Genomic DNA, 13,260 nt, shown 5'->3' with positions numbered 1-13,260 from the left:
GAAAGCAGTAGAAGATGGCATAAGTCCTTGGGCCCCTGCACCCACATGGGAGACCAGGAGGAGGCAACTGGCTCCTGGCTTCGGAATGGCACAGCTACAGCTATACACAGTATACAAATCTTTCCAAAGTACAGAATATGGATTACAATGGCTTCCCCCCCATAACGTCCCTCCAACCCGCAACCCTCCCCTTATCCACTCCCTCTCCCCTTCCGTTCACATTGGTATAGAATTCACACACAAAAAGGCATCACATTTCAGCATATTCTATTAATAGGAACATCCAATTCTTAATTAGTGTGGATGAATCGTAGTTTACACAACTCTACCCAGCCATAATTTCTCTCATGTTAGGATCATATGCTTCGGCAGACCAAAGGATCTGTTTGTGTAATAGGTAAGAACGCAGAGCTTGAAGTCAGACCCTCTTGAATTTGAATCCTCTCACTCCACCAGGGCTTTAGATCTGTTGCTGAGAAGCTTCTCAATGTCTCTGGCTGCAATTTCCACCAGCTGACGTGCATTATTTGGTTCCACAGTATACAAATCTTGGTATTTCTCATAAATATCAACAAGCTGATTGACTCCACTTGCTGTTTTTGCCAGTGTGACCAGGTCTTCTTGCATCTTATCCACCCATGACTTGATAGTGACGGCTGAAGGGAACGGCTCCTCCGAGGGCCTGATCAGGTTTTGAATATAGCAAATATATCTACAAAGATGACACCTGAACCGAGCCTTTAGAAGAAGTAGGATTTTAATAAAAGGGACCGTGTTGAGGGCAAGCAAGTGGTTGGGATGAAATGACCTACCCTGTTGAGAGGACAGCCTGAGAAAAAGAACAAAGGGATAAATTGTGAACTCTGGGATTGAATCTGGAGGGGTGACTTTTTGAGGGAGTAGGTGTGGAAAGGTAGGTAGGTGAGACTGCATTGTCTAGGGTGACTCTCAAGAGATTGGGCCAGAGCTAGCATTGTGGTATAGCTGAGCTGGTTAAGCCACCACCTGCCATGCCGACATCCCATATGGATGCTGGTTCGAGTCCCAACTGCTCCACTTCCAATCCAGCTCCCTGCTGATAGCCTGGGAAAGCAGTAAAAGATGACCCAAATGCTTGGATGCCTGTCACCCATGTGGGAGACCCAAAATAAGCTTCTGACTGTTGGTTTCATCCTGGCCCAGCCCTGACTATAGCAGCCATGTGGGGAATGAACCAGCAGATGGAAGATTCTCATTCTCTCTCTCTCTCTCTCTCTCTCTCTGTCTCTCTGTCTCTCTGTCTCTGTCTCTCCCTTTCTTTCTGTAACTCTGTCTTTCAAATAAATAAATAAATAAGCCTTTAAAAAAAAGAAGAAGAAGATTGAACTTTTTCTGAGGCCAATGGACAATCATTTAGGACTTTTCAACAAGAGAACGGTATGGTATGAACTTTATGTGGGCTGGCACCTGCAAGATAAAAGAACGAGAAAGCACATTGGGAATTATCAGTACGTCCTTCTACCAGATAGCTTGCTTTAATGATTGCCCTGTGCCTCCTGCCCACTCAAATCTAAGGACCAGAGTTAGAGATGAGATTATGAGATGAATAGCTTTTGGATGCAACTTTTAATCAGATTCTTGATTTATTAACATGCTACAGTGGCAATAGAGAGCAGACACCATCAGTGGTGCATAAACAAACAGACTAGATAAGAGGAGAGTTGAAAAAATCCCACCCTCATCTAAGCAGTCACCTGATCCTGTGCTCGTCTTTCTTTCTGTGGGGAGCAACTGAGACTAGACTAAGTTACTGGAATTAAGACTTATTCTATGCATCTGCTCTCCCACAATATGGCGCTGGGGAGGAGTAAAGTTCTATGCAGCTGCCTCTCGCCAATTTGACTGATGAGCTGCAGGAGCTGATCCTGCTCCTGATTGGAGGAGAGCAGCGTGCTCGGCGTGTGGGTAGCAGAGCATGGATTGGTGGAAGAGGACTATAAAGGAGGAGAGAGACAACATGCACCGGAAACATCTAAGGGGAACACCTGAGCAGCCCCCGAGAGAGCCGGCCGGCCGTGTGCTGCTCCTCCGTGGAAGCGGGGAAAGTAGCAGGGGGTACCGCCCCTCCACGGAGGTGGAGGGGTCGGCAGCCAACACGGGAAGGACCAGCAGCAAACCCGGGAAGGACCGAGCAGACAAAAGAACAGCGCAGGGTCTAGTGTCGTTCCTCCACGAATGGGGGAGCAACACTTTCTTTTTTTTTTTAAGGTTGATTTTTACTTATTTGAAGGACAGAATTGGGGGGGGGTCTTCCATCTGTTGGTTCACTCCCCAAATGGCCACAATGGCTGGAGCTGAGCCAACCCAAAGTCTGGAACCAGGAGCTTTCTCCAGGTCTCCTATGTGGGCGCAGGGCCCCGAGCACTTGGGCCATCTTCCACTGCTTTCCCAGGCCACAGCAGAGAGCTGGATCAGAAATGGAGCCGCTGGGACTAGAACCAGCACCCATATGGGATGCCAGCACTTCAAGCTGGGGCTTTAACCTGCTGCACCACAGTGCTGTCCCCTGTGCTCTTGTCTTTCCATGCTCCACCTTCCTCACTGTAACCTACACTCTGTCAGGAGGGCCCAAGGAGTATGGTCTGCACCAAATATTGTCCACGTATTTTCCAATCACTGTTCCCTTTTAGCTCAGTTTTTCTTGGATCCTTTGAATTCTGAGAATTGAAGCCTTTGGATCAGAGATTCCTAGGCAACTTAGAAGAAGCATGCATGTCTCTACAGAGATAAATGGGAACATTGGTCATGTAACCTTGAGAGGTGAATGTCACCTTTCATGCAGAAGTTATGTAGAGGGCCTTGCCTCCCAGCAGATTGGAGAGTTACTAGCAACTCTTCAAAATTATATGGGATTTTATGGTTTTTCAGAGTGATTCTGCCAATGTTACTTTCAGCTCACAAAACCTCAAAGGAGTAGGAGTTTTCATGCCTCATTGACAGATAAGGAAACTGAGACTCAGAGAATCTAAGGGTCATTCAATTCATAGAACAGGGGAACTGGATTGGAACTCAAGTCGTCTTGTTCTGAATATAGAGTTTTTTCCATTACACCATGCTACCTCCCAGAAATCATTGAAAGCCTGCACGAGAAAGGTGTTTCTGGCACCTCAGCACAGAAAGGAACTCTGACCACATTTTCCCATGGAAACATTTTCACCCTGCTGGTTACGATCTATGGCTCACATAGTAAAGTACTGTGTTTCAGCTATTCACTGGCCTTCCAGTCAGTCTAGTTGCATTTACATAGCACCTACTAGGTAGGACTGCAGCAAAATTTTTAGAGATTTTTTTTCTACTCTGGCAAGGGACATGGACATATGCAGAAGATACTCATAAAAGAGGAGCCCCCTAATCCTTCTGTCACCACCATTCATTCTTCTTTTGCTTTTTCTTGGGATTCCAATGCAAGTTAGAACTAATCTTGTCAGTGAAAGGATGGTACCATCCATTAGAATTGGAGATTTAAAACAAAACAGCTTTCGGAGGTGTAGCAGGTAAAGCCGCCATCTCCAGTGTTGGCATCCCATATGGGTGCTGGTTCTAGTCCCAGCTCCTCCACTTCCAATCCAGCTCTCTGCTGTGGCCTAGGAAAGCAGTGGAAGATGGCCCAAGTGCTTGGGCCTCTGCCACACACAGGGGAGACCCAGAGGAAGCTCCTGGCTCCTGGCTCCTGGCTCCGGATCAGCGCAGCTCCAGCCATTGCGGCCATCTGGGGAGTGAACTAGCAGATGGAAGACCTCTCTCTTTCTCTCTCTCTCTCTCTCTCTCTCTCTCTCTCTCTCTCTGCCTCGGCCTCTCTGTAACTCTGCCTTTCAAATAAATAAATATTAAAAAAAAAGACAGATCTCAGCCCAAATCAAAGTTTCTAAGCTATACCACTGTGTTATTTTTAAATATCATTTTGGTTCTTTCTCCCTGCTGAAAGTCTGGTGGGAAATCACCGTGAATCATGAATGTCTTCCATGTACCTCCTGTTCCTCAGGAAATGCTTTCCTCGTGGGCCTCAGTTCTGATACTCTGAGTGCCTCTTGGAGACCTAGTTCTTGTTACAGAAGTTTCTGAAACAGCAAACAATTTGTGAAGAAGGGACTGGGAACTGTTTGGTGTAACACATTATGACTTCAGAAAATAATATTTGGAGCTGGTATCAAGGGCTTGGTTGGAGAGGAAGTGCCTGTGTCTATGCAAGCTAGGCCCAATGGCTGTCTCATCTGAGCTGCTTCTTGATCCTCTGCCATCACTATCCCAATGGAACCCTCTCTTATTTAGGGCTGAGTTTGAAATGGAAATTGTTAGTGTCCTTCAATGTGTTGTGAGCCTCCTTGCTAACTCTTGAGGAGCTAGAGTCTCAGAGAGGCGTAGTGACCCACCCAAGACAATCATGCTATCTCTTCGATGCCATGCCCTCTTGGAGGTAGAGTCAGCTCTGTGGTGGCCAAACGCTTTTGCTTGATTCAGGACAATAAGCAGGTTTATTCTTCTCTTTTCATTGTCCTTTCCTTTTGGTCAAAATGTCAACATGTGAAAAGCAAGTTTAATTCTGCCTTCTATCCTTATAACTGCCCATTCAAAAAACTGGTCTCTGAGTTATATGATTAGCTTGGTCATGAGAAAATCATCTAAAATAGTAATTGGTAGCTCTCAAGTAACATTAGGAAACAACCTTCTATGGTTTTGTGATAGCTATTCAGACTTCCTTTACATTTTTCTCCTTTGCTTTTGTTTTGGAATCTTTGCTATATTTAGGTGAATAAAGTGCTTGGTGGATTAATAGAGTACATGACATGTTTACTGAGCAAAAATCTGGTCATAATTTGGAAGGTGAGATAGCCTTAGAGTTTCTAAATTTTGTGGGTTTTTTTATGCCTAGTTAATACCGTGCCAATTCACTGAAGCCTGCATGGCTTTATAGAAAAAATACAGAATTTATTGGTATACAGACCTGGGTTTGTGTGTTAGCTCAATAATTTACTTGCTGTATGATAAAGACCAGTCACTCAGACTCAGTTTCCAAGACTGTACAATGGAAGTCATTCTCTTCCTCCACTTCTCTCTCTGCCCCTCTTTTTTCTCCTCACATGTTTCCTCCTCCTCTTATTTTATTTTAACTTATTTGTTGTTTTATGTTGAAAGTCAGGGAAGGGTGAGGGGAGGGGAGGAGAAGACAGGAGAGGAGAGGAGACTCTTAAATACTGTACCATCCCAAAGCCAGGAACTGAGAACTCAATATGGGTCCCTCACATGGGTGACAGGGATCCAACTACTTGAGCCATCACTTGCTCCTCCCAGGGTGTGCATTACTGGGAAGCTAGAATCAGGAGCAGAACTAGGACTTTAACCCAAGCACTACTATATGGGATATGATATATCCAAAGTGGCATCTTAATCACTATGCTAAATGCCTGCATCCTCCTCTTAATTGTAATCATAATAACCATCTCACAGAATTGTTATGAAGATTAAATGACATGATAGATAGGGAAGTAATTTATGAAGTCTAAGTGATGATAATGACACACTGATAGTGATAATGGTTAATATCTTTAGGTTGCTGTCTCTAGACAGGGGATAAAGATAGGAGACTTCATTCTGTGTTGTCTCTCAATCATTACACCTGAAGCTATAGGAATTTTGAAGCTTGAACTTCAACCTATATTTCTACCTGACACACTACCTGATGCTAGTCAAGGCAAAAGACTCCCATAGAAGTTTCCAGGTACACAACCACTACCTGAGGTCCATTTCCTTTCTTTCCTACTCAAGAAGTATTATTTACAGGCCAATGAGTGTGAGAGAAAATTTTAGATAATCATCTAATCAGTTCTCAAAATGTGGTCCTCAGACTCGCAGCAACTGTCTTATATGGGAAATTCTTAGAAATTTAAATTTCCCTTTATTTAATGAAGTTTACTTGGGAATTTGTAAGAAATTTAAATTTTTTTATTTAATAAAGTTTTATTTTTCCAAATGTATAATGCACTGGACTGTTCATGCATCTTTACCGGCAGCTGGGGCATCTCCATTCTTGGTATTTCTGATGTAAATTATTTGAGCCCTGTGCTTTGAAACCAGTTTCAGAAGTCTTTTACTCAGGAGCTTCTAAAAGGGCTGCAGTGGCCAGGCACCTGCAAATTTTCAGTCTCTCAGAGCCCACAGCTTGAGTTATGAGCTTATAGTTGGGAACTTCTTACAGAGCTTATCATAAGTAGCTTTGTCCAATAAAAGTAGGCTGTTGAGCTTGTCTCAGACTTGGCCTTAGGACCACTTCTTCTCTCTGGATTTACCTCCAGATTTGTTCACAAAGTACTTATCTTTCTTAGCTGATTTTCCAGCATTTTCTTCTTCTCACAGTATGGTGAAGTGTGGAGTGCAGCAGTGACCACCTCAGCCTTGCAAGCTGTTGAACAACAAAAAAAGAGAAATTTAAATTCTTTTTTATAAAAGATGTCTTTTATTTATTTGTAAGACAGGGTTATAGAGAGAGGTAGAGACAGAGAGAGAGGTCTTCCATCTGCTGGTTCATTCCCCAGATGGCCGCAAAGGCCAGAGCTGAGCTGATTCGAAGCCAGGAACCAGGAGCTTCTTCCGGGTCTCCCACATGGGTGCAGGGGCCCAAGGACTTGGGCCATCTTCTACTGCTTTCCCAGGCCACAGCAGAGAGCTGGATTGGAAGAGGAGCAGCAGGGACTAGAACCGGAGCCTATATGGGATGCCAGCACTTCAGGCCAAAGCTTTAATCTGCTGTGCCACAGCGCTGGCCCCGAGAAATTTAAATTCTTAAATTCTACTACAGGACTCCTGAATTAGTAACCCTGTAGGTAGGATCCCACAGGCTACATTTTAGCAAGATTAACACAAGAAGATTCTAGTGCATGGTAAAGTAGGAGGACCATTGGTTTAAATTACCAAAAAAACAAACATTCTTAAATACTTTATCTATATTATTTGAAAGTAATAGCTTCTGACTTCCTCCTCGTGGATTATAATACCATAAGTCAGCATTGTACTAGTGCATTCCTTCCTTCCTTAGGCTGGAAGCCAGATGTTTACCTGATGCTGCTCACAACATGGTTTGCAGGTCTTCTAAGTATTATATCCAGACATATTCCACAGCAGAAACGGATGCTCTTCCTGTGTTTTCATCCTAAGAGAGATCAGAAATTTCTTGGTAGCTATGTGGCACTTTCTACCTCCTAATTGGTTGACCTTCTGGGTCAACCAGTACCAAATAATGTGATCAGCTTACAATTTGGACTTTATGGTTTCCTGGGGGGTTGATCCATGAACAAATTTGGGGTTATGTCACAAGGAAAAGGGGTGGAAAGTCAAGATCCATATCAATATCCAAATGAAAATCCTTAGAAAATTAACCTTATGGAGAAGATGAGTTGAAATTCTAGAAGACTGAGTGGAACATACCAAAGTTCCCACAGGCCATGAAACCCAGTGAAATGATAAATATGTTGACCATGGCACCACTACCATGCAGTGAATGTGTAATACATGCCTGACTTGACGGATCTGACATCATTGATCCTCATAGCAGCTCTCTGAAGACCCTGGTATTAGCCCTTCGTGATGTGTAGTTGAGATAACTGAGGCTCAGAAAAGCTGTGAAAATTGCACAAGTTTATGAGCTAATAAGGTCCCCATGTAATAATATAAAAATGGAAGGTAGTGAAAATGGGTCTGAACTTTAAAGCTGAGACCTGAAGCCCGAGTTTGCAGAAGATAGGACATATCAGACAAGGACTCACGCATAAACAGACGTGCGACCATAGGGAAGTGCCAAGAATAATAAAAGATGAGTGAATCTGACATGGCAGTTCATTCATTCATTCATATTGATTTTGAGCACACATTAGATGCGAGCACTGGGTGTGAAGCTCTGGCGATATTGTGGGCCAGAAGGAAGTTTGGAGGAGTACTTTTCCTAAGAACTCACACATTGTATGTGACCTCAGACACATCACTTTCCTTTGTTCTGTGCCTGTTTTTCCACGTAGAAAATAGAAGACTCACATCAGTGACCTTCTAGGCTGCTGATTCTGTCTCTGACAATGTCAAGTTGGAATATCCCAGCTCTGCATTTGAGGGAGACACATTTTTAAGAGCTCTGAGTTCTAATCTCAAAACTGTTGCTCACTATCTGTGAGTTTGGATATGGTCATTGATTGTACACCTCTGCTTCCACACTGCAAAATTAGCATCCTAATGAGAGGATTGCAGAAATCACATATAGAGAGCACTCAGCAAGTGTCTGGCCTATTGCAAAGAACTTAATATATAGCACGTGCAGTGGCATGTGCCTTTCTTTACACAATCTCCCCAAAACCAATCCTTAAATTTTCTGTAGGCTCAAGAACTCTTTAAATAGATGAGAGAACTGAAGTCTAGAGAGGGCAGGTGAGTCACAAAGTAAAAAGTAAGTCAAGTTAGAGCACAGCCAAGTCCAAGCCCAGGTTCCTTTCCTCTCCAGGGAACTGAAGAGTCAGTGAGTCGCTCCCTCCCCTGAAAGTCTTGGCCATCCCCAGTAGGCAAATGGAAATCTTGGGGCAATGAAGTAAGTATCACCTCTTTATAGAGCGGAAATTACTCTAAAAGAGTAATTGGACTTCTCCTGCCTGGCTCTCTGGAACCTGGAGATGGATAGTTCTGTTCCCATATTCTCCCAACTTTCTATCAATTCCTTCCTTCTTTAGCTGGCAATGGCTGATCTGGCACTTGGTGCTTGGCTGTGTACTTTCTGCTCAGGGCTAGGATTCTGATCTGTCCATGGGAGTCCATCAAGGCCTGTGTCTGAGTGGAGGACACATTGGGAAGTCACACATCACACCTCCATCTCCTGTGGCTTTTCACCTAACAGGAATCCTAAATAATACCCATTTCCCAGTGTATCCTTGGAGGTGAAGGGGAGCAATGTTAGGAAACATGTGGAGACTACAAAAAGCTCACAGGAAATATAATTAAAAGATGAGTTTATTTAGGTACCAAAATTTCTAAAATCCATACATAGTAGAGGTCTTCAAATGGTTCACAGAAAATGCAATTTGTAAACAAAATGAAACTATGTATATTCTGAACTCTGTTCTAGAAAGTGAGAATAAGGCATTCAATAAGCTCCTATTATGGTGTTCTTGTTCCAGTTGGAATGATGACAACATAATAGATGTACAATGCAATGTTAAAGAATAGTTTGTGCTTCAAAGAAAAAATAAAACGGTATACAACGATAGAGACTGTGGAGTACCATCTTAGCTAAGGTGCTCAGAGAATACCTCTCTGAAGAGGTGACAATTAGGAAGATACTTACAGGGCCAACACTGTGGTGTAGTGGATAAAGCTGCTGCCTTGGTGCTAGGATCCCATAATCAGTGCCAGTTCAAGTCCTGGCTGCTCCACTTCTGATCCAGCTCCTTGCTAATGATCCTGGGAAAGCAGTTTAAGATGGTCCAAGTCCTTAGGCCACTGCACCCATGTGGGAGACCTGGAAGAAGCTCCTGGCTCCTGGCTTCAGATTGGTCCAACTCTGGCCATTGCAGCCGTTTGTGAAGTGAACCAGCGGATGGAAGATTCTCTCTCGCGCGCGCGCGCTCTCTCTCTTTCACTCTCTCTCTCTCTCTGCCTCAGCCTCTCTATAACTCTACCTTTCAAATAAATAATTTTTTAAAAAAAGAAGATGCTTGCAAGATGCAAGGGAGTGAACCATGTGGCTTGCTGAATTGCTGAATAAAGACTGCTTCAGATCAAGGATATAACATTAGTAAAGCCCCTAGGACATGGTCAAGGTGAACCAAGGATGAAACAGTCCTTAAGGTATAGTCAGCAAAGGGATAGCAGAAACAGCTCTGCCCCAAGGGGTGGTGAAGCCTTAGATTGCCAAGGTTTTATAGTTGATAGATTTGACAGTGTCACGTACTCTGTAGAGTTCTAGGCTAATATGAGTACCCATGACTCATAGCCGCTTCTGCTTGCCTTGGGAACATATTTATGCATCAAGGGACAGATATTTTACATCACATTGAATCCTTAAAACATTCTTTAAAAGTATGTGTGTGAGTAGGGGGTACTTCTTATTTCTGTTTTATATAAGAGGATATCAAAGGCATGAAGCTCAATTTTGTTGGAATCCAAAGATGGTCCTTTGCCTGCTGTGACAGACTTCTGGTTTTTGTTTTATTTTTCTGTTTGTTTGATTTTCTTTAGTTTTTTTCCAAGCTTTATGAAAACAAAAATCTGATGCCCGCTAATGTCTATATACATACTGTGGGTACCAAGTGAGGGAAAAATAGAAACAGGCCAGATGGGTACCAGAGAAATCTGGCCAAAGCTCCGATTCTGTCTGCAGAGCAGACTCCATGGATACATTGTATAGATTGTTCCAAGAAAGAAATACAAGTAGTAGTAAAGATATATTCCCTATTCACACAGGGTTATTATAATTATCAGAAAGGATTAAGTGCTCAATAAATACTAATTAGTATTCTCTCATTTGAGTAAAATGGGTTGCATTCTTAGAATTCAAAAAGACAGGTTGACCTCTCTCTCTCTCGTCTGACTTTTCCTTCTCCTTCTCTCTTGTTTGTCCTGTCTTCCCTGACTTTAACTGATCCCCCCCATCCTAGGGATATCAGGTATAGTCATGTAGGTTTCACAGTGCACAATTCTAATGCATCCAAAAGTTCACCTTTCTCCTTATAAACATCATAGACATGTATTAACCATCAATCAGTTTGTTACAACAAATTGTTTTTTTTTTATTTTTTTTTTTATTTTTTGACAGGCAGAGTGGACAGTGAGAGAGAGAGAGACAGAGAGAAAGGTCTTCCTTTGTTACAACAAATTGTAACAAATCAAAATATTAGAACAAGTTTCAGCTATGTAGAAGAAAAGTATCACAAGAAGGTAGCTTTTTCTTTTCTCTTCTGATTTGCACAAAGGAACCATATGTACCAGCAGACCCTCTATGACTCTCATCCTTCCAATTTGTAAAATGAAGCACTGAAGCAGATGATGCCCTAAGCTCCCCTTGGCTTTAGGTCCTTGCAGGTCCAGAAGTAGTCACTGAATTCCCTAAGCTCATTAAATCAATGTGTGTGGAGAGAGAAACTGTGGTATGAGCTATGACCCCAAAAGGACCTGAAGCCTACCTTACTTATAGGTACCTGCAAATTTGGAATGATAATCTTACCTTGCCTACCTCAAAGAATTTTTACAAAGATTCAATAAGGAAAGAGAATGGTTTGCAAAGCCTAGGGAACTATCTCAATCTGAGAACTTTCTTATAGACAAGCTCACACACTCATAAACATAAGTAATTATGTGTGTATTTGTGTATATATGTAGTGTGCATATGTGTAGTATGTAAAAACTGCAAATGCACAGTGTTAGGTATGAATTAGAAGCTTATAAAACATGTTTACTCATTCACTGTAACCCAAGGCGGGTATTAAACAGTAGGAAAAACTGACAAGCCAAATTTTCCAAGCTTAAAAACCCTTTTATAGCTTTCATTGTGGACTGAAGAGAGAACTTGTTTCCTCTTCTCTATTTAAAGGAAAAATTCAATATAAATGTCAAGGCAAGGCAGTCATTTTAATAGAGTGAAAAAAATCTGTGGATGTGAGGGATAGATAAAGGGAGTTGGATGAAAATGGGGGTCACCTTCCAACTCTTCCTCCTTTGCCTTTCAGATCATTTTCCCTGGGAGAGGCAGGACCAGAAGTCATTCAGGTTGCCCTGGATAAATACTTTTCTGGACCTTCCCTTACCCTCTCTCCTTTTTCATTTTTATTTATTTTAAAGGCAGAGGTGGAGGGAGAGAGGAGAGAAGGGAGAGGAGAGACAGAGATTCATTCACCCAATACCAGCAACAGTCAGGGGTGGGACAGGCTGAAGCCAGGAGACAGGGACTCTATGAGAGTCTTCCATATGGGTGGCAGGAATACAAGTACTTGAGACATCATCTGCTGCTGGCACTTTAGATGGAAGTTGGACTAGAAACATGAGCAGGACTTGATTCTAGGTATGCTGATATGGGATGTGGTGTCCTAAGCAGCAGCTTAACTTACTGTACCACAATGTACACCCTCCTTCCTTCCTTTTCTGTGTGTTGAAGGATCCTGGTTTCTCTTGTTCATGGTCTCTTTATGTCTCCATTTCTCTTTTTTTAAAGATTTATTTATTTATTTGAAAGAGTTACACAGAGAGAGAAGGAGAGGGAGAGGGAGAGGGAGAGAGAGAGAGAGTCAGTCCTCCATCTGATGGTTCACTCCCCAGTTGGCCACAACTGCCAGAACTGCGCTGATCTGAAGCCAAGAGCCAGGAGCTTCTTCCAGGTCTCCCATGCAGGTGCAGGGGCCCAAGGACTTGGGCCATCCTCTACTGCTTTCCCAGGCCACAGCAGAGAGCTGGATTGGAAGTAGAGCAGCCGGGACTCAAACCGGTGCCCGTGTGGGATGCCGGCACTGCAGACAGTGGCTTCCCCACTACGCCACAGCGCCAGCCCCTATGTCTCCATTTCTTTCTGGTTTTGTCTATACCTGTGTTTATTTCTGTGGCCCTTTCTCTGTCTCTATTCTTCCCCTTCATTCTGAGTCTGTTTTTATCTCCATCTCTCTAAATATCTGACTGTCTCTCAGCTTCTCTCTGATTTTCTCTTTTTGCATTTTTGTTTCTGGTTCTCTGTGTCTGTCCCTGTGTCCAATTTCTGTTTCTCTCTAAGTTTCTCTCTCTTTCTCTCTGTCTCTCTCTCTGTCTCTCTCTCTCATACACACACACACACACACACACACACTTGGAAATCTACCTCTCTGCCACCTTCCAGGTCCCACCTCCTTCTGAATGATTCACCTCAACTCGGTGAAATAGTGTTACTTGCACGACCAGAAAACCTGACTCATCTTTGTGCGGGCCTTCTCCCCACCCTTCTGGAGGCCAGTTCTCTCCAGGGGTGGAATGGACATGGGGTGTGCATTTGTATGTGCGTGCACAGGTACATGTGTGAGTGTGGAGGGGGCAACGGGTTTGAGGAGTGGAGTGGGCTCAGGATCTCATCCAATCCTCTTGGCGCCTTGCTGGGATTCCCAAAGGCTGCTTGTGGAGGGTCCTCGCCAGATTTGTATTTGAAGGTTAGGTTCATCTTCCACCTTATGAGAGAAGAAAAACTGAAGATATCTCACTATCTGGCAACCACAGGGTTTGAGTTTATATTTAGACAAA

General features: G+C 43.2%; 1 protein-coding gene and 1 pseudogene across 9 annotated transcripts in view; one reads left to right on the top strand and one right to left on the bottom strand.

The window, feature by feature from the left end:
* The window catches only part of ASTN2 (astrotactin 2), a 1,032,549-nt gene that overhangs the window by 946,178 nt on the left and 73,111 nt on the right, over positions 1 to 13,260 (top strand). The window lies entirely within an intron of this gene.
* LOC127484759 (small ribosomal subunit protein eS25-like) lies at positions 6,028 to 7,510 on the bottom strand (annotated as a pseudogene).

This window comes from Oryctolagus cuniculus, chromosome 1 (assembly GCF_964237555.1).
Source record: "Oryctolagus cuniculus chromosome 1, mOryCun1.1, whole genome shotgun sequence".
NCBI classification, from domain to species: Eukaryota; Metazoa; Chordata; class Mammalia; order Lagomorpha; family Leporidae; genus Oryctolagus; species Oryctolagus cuniculus.
This window is presented reverse-complemented; position numbering and strand designations above follow the sequence as displayed.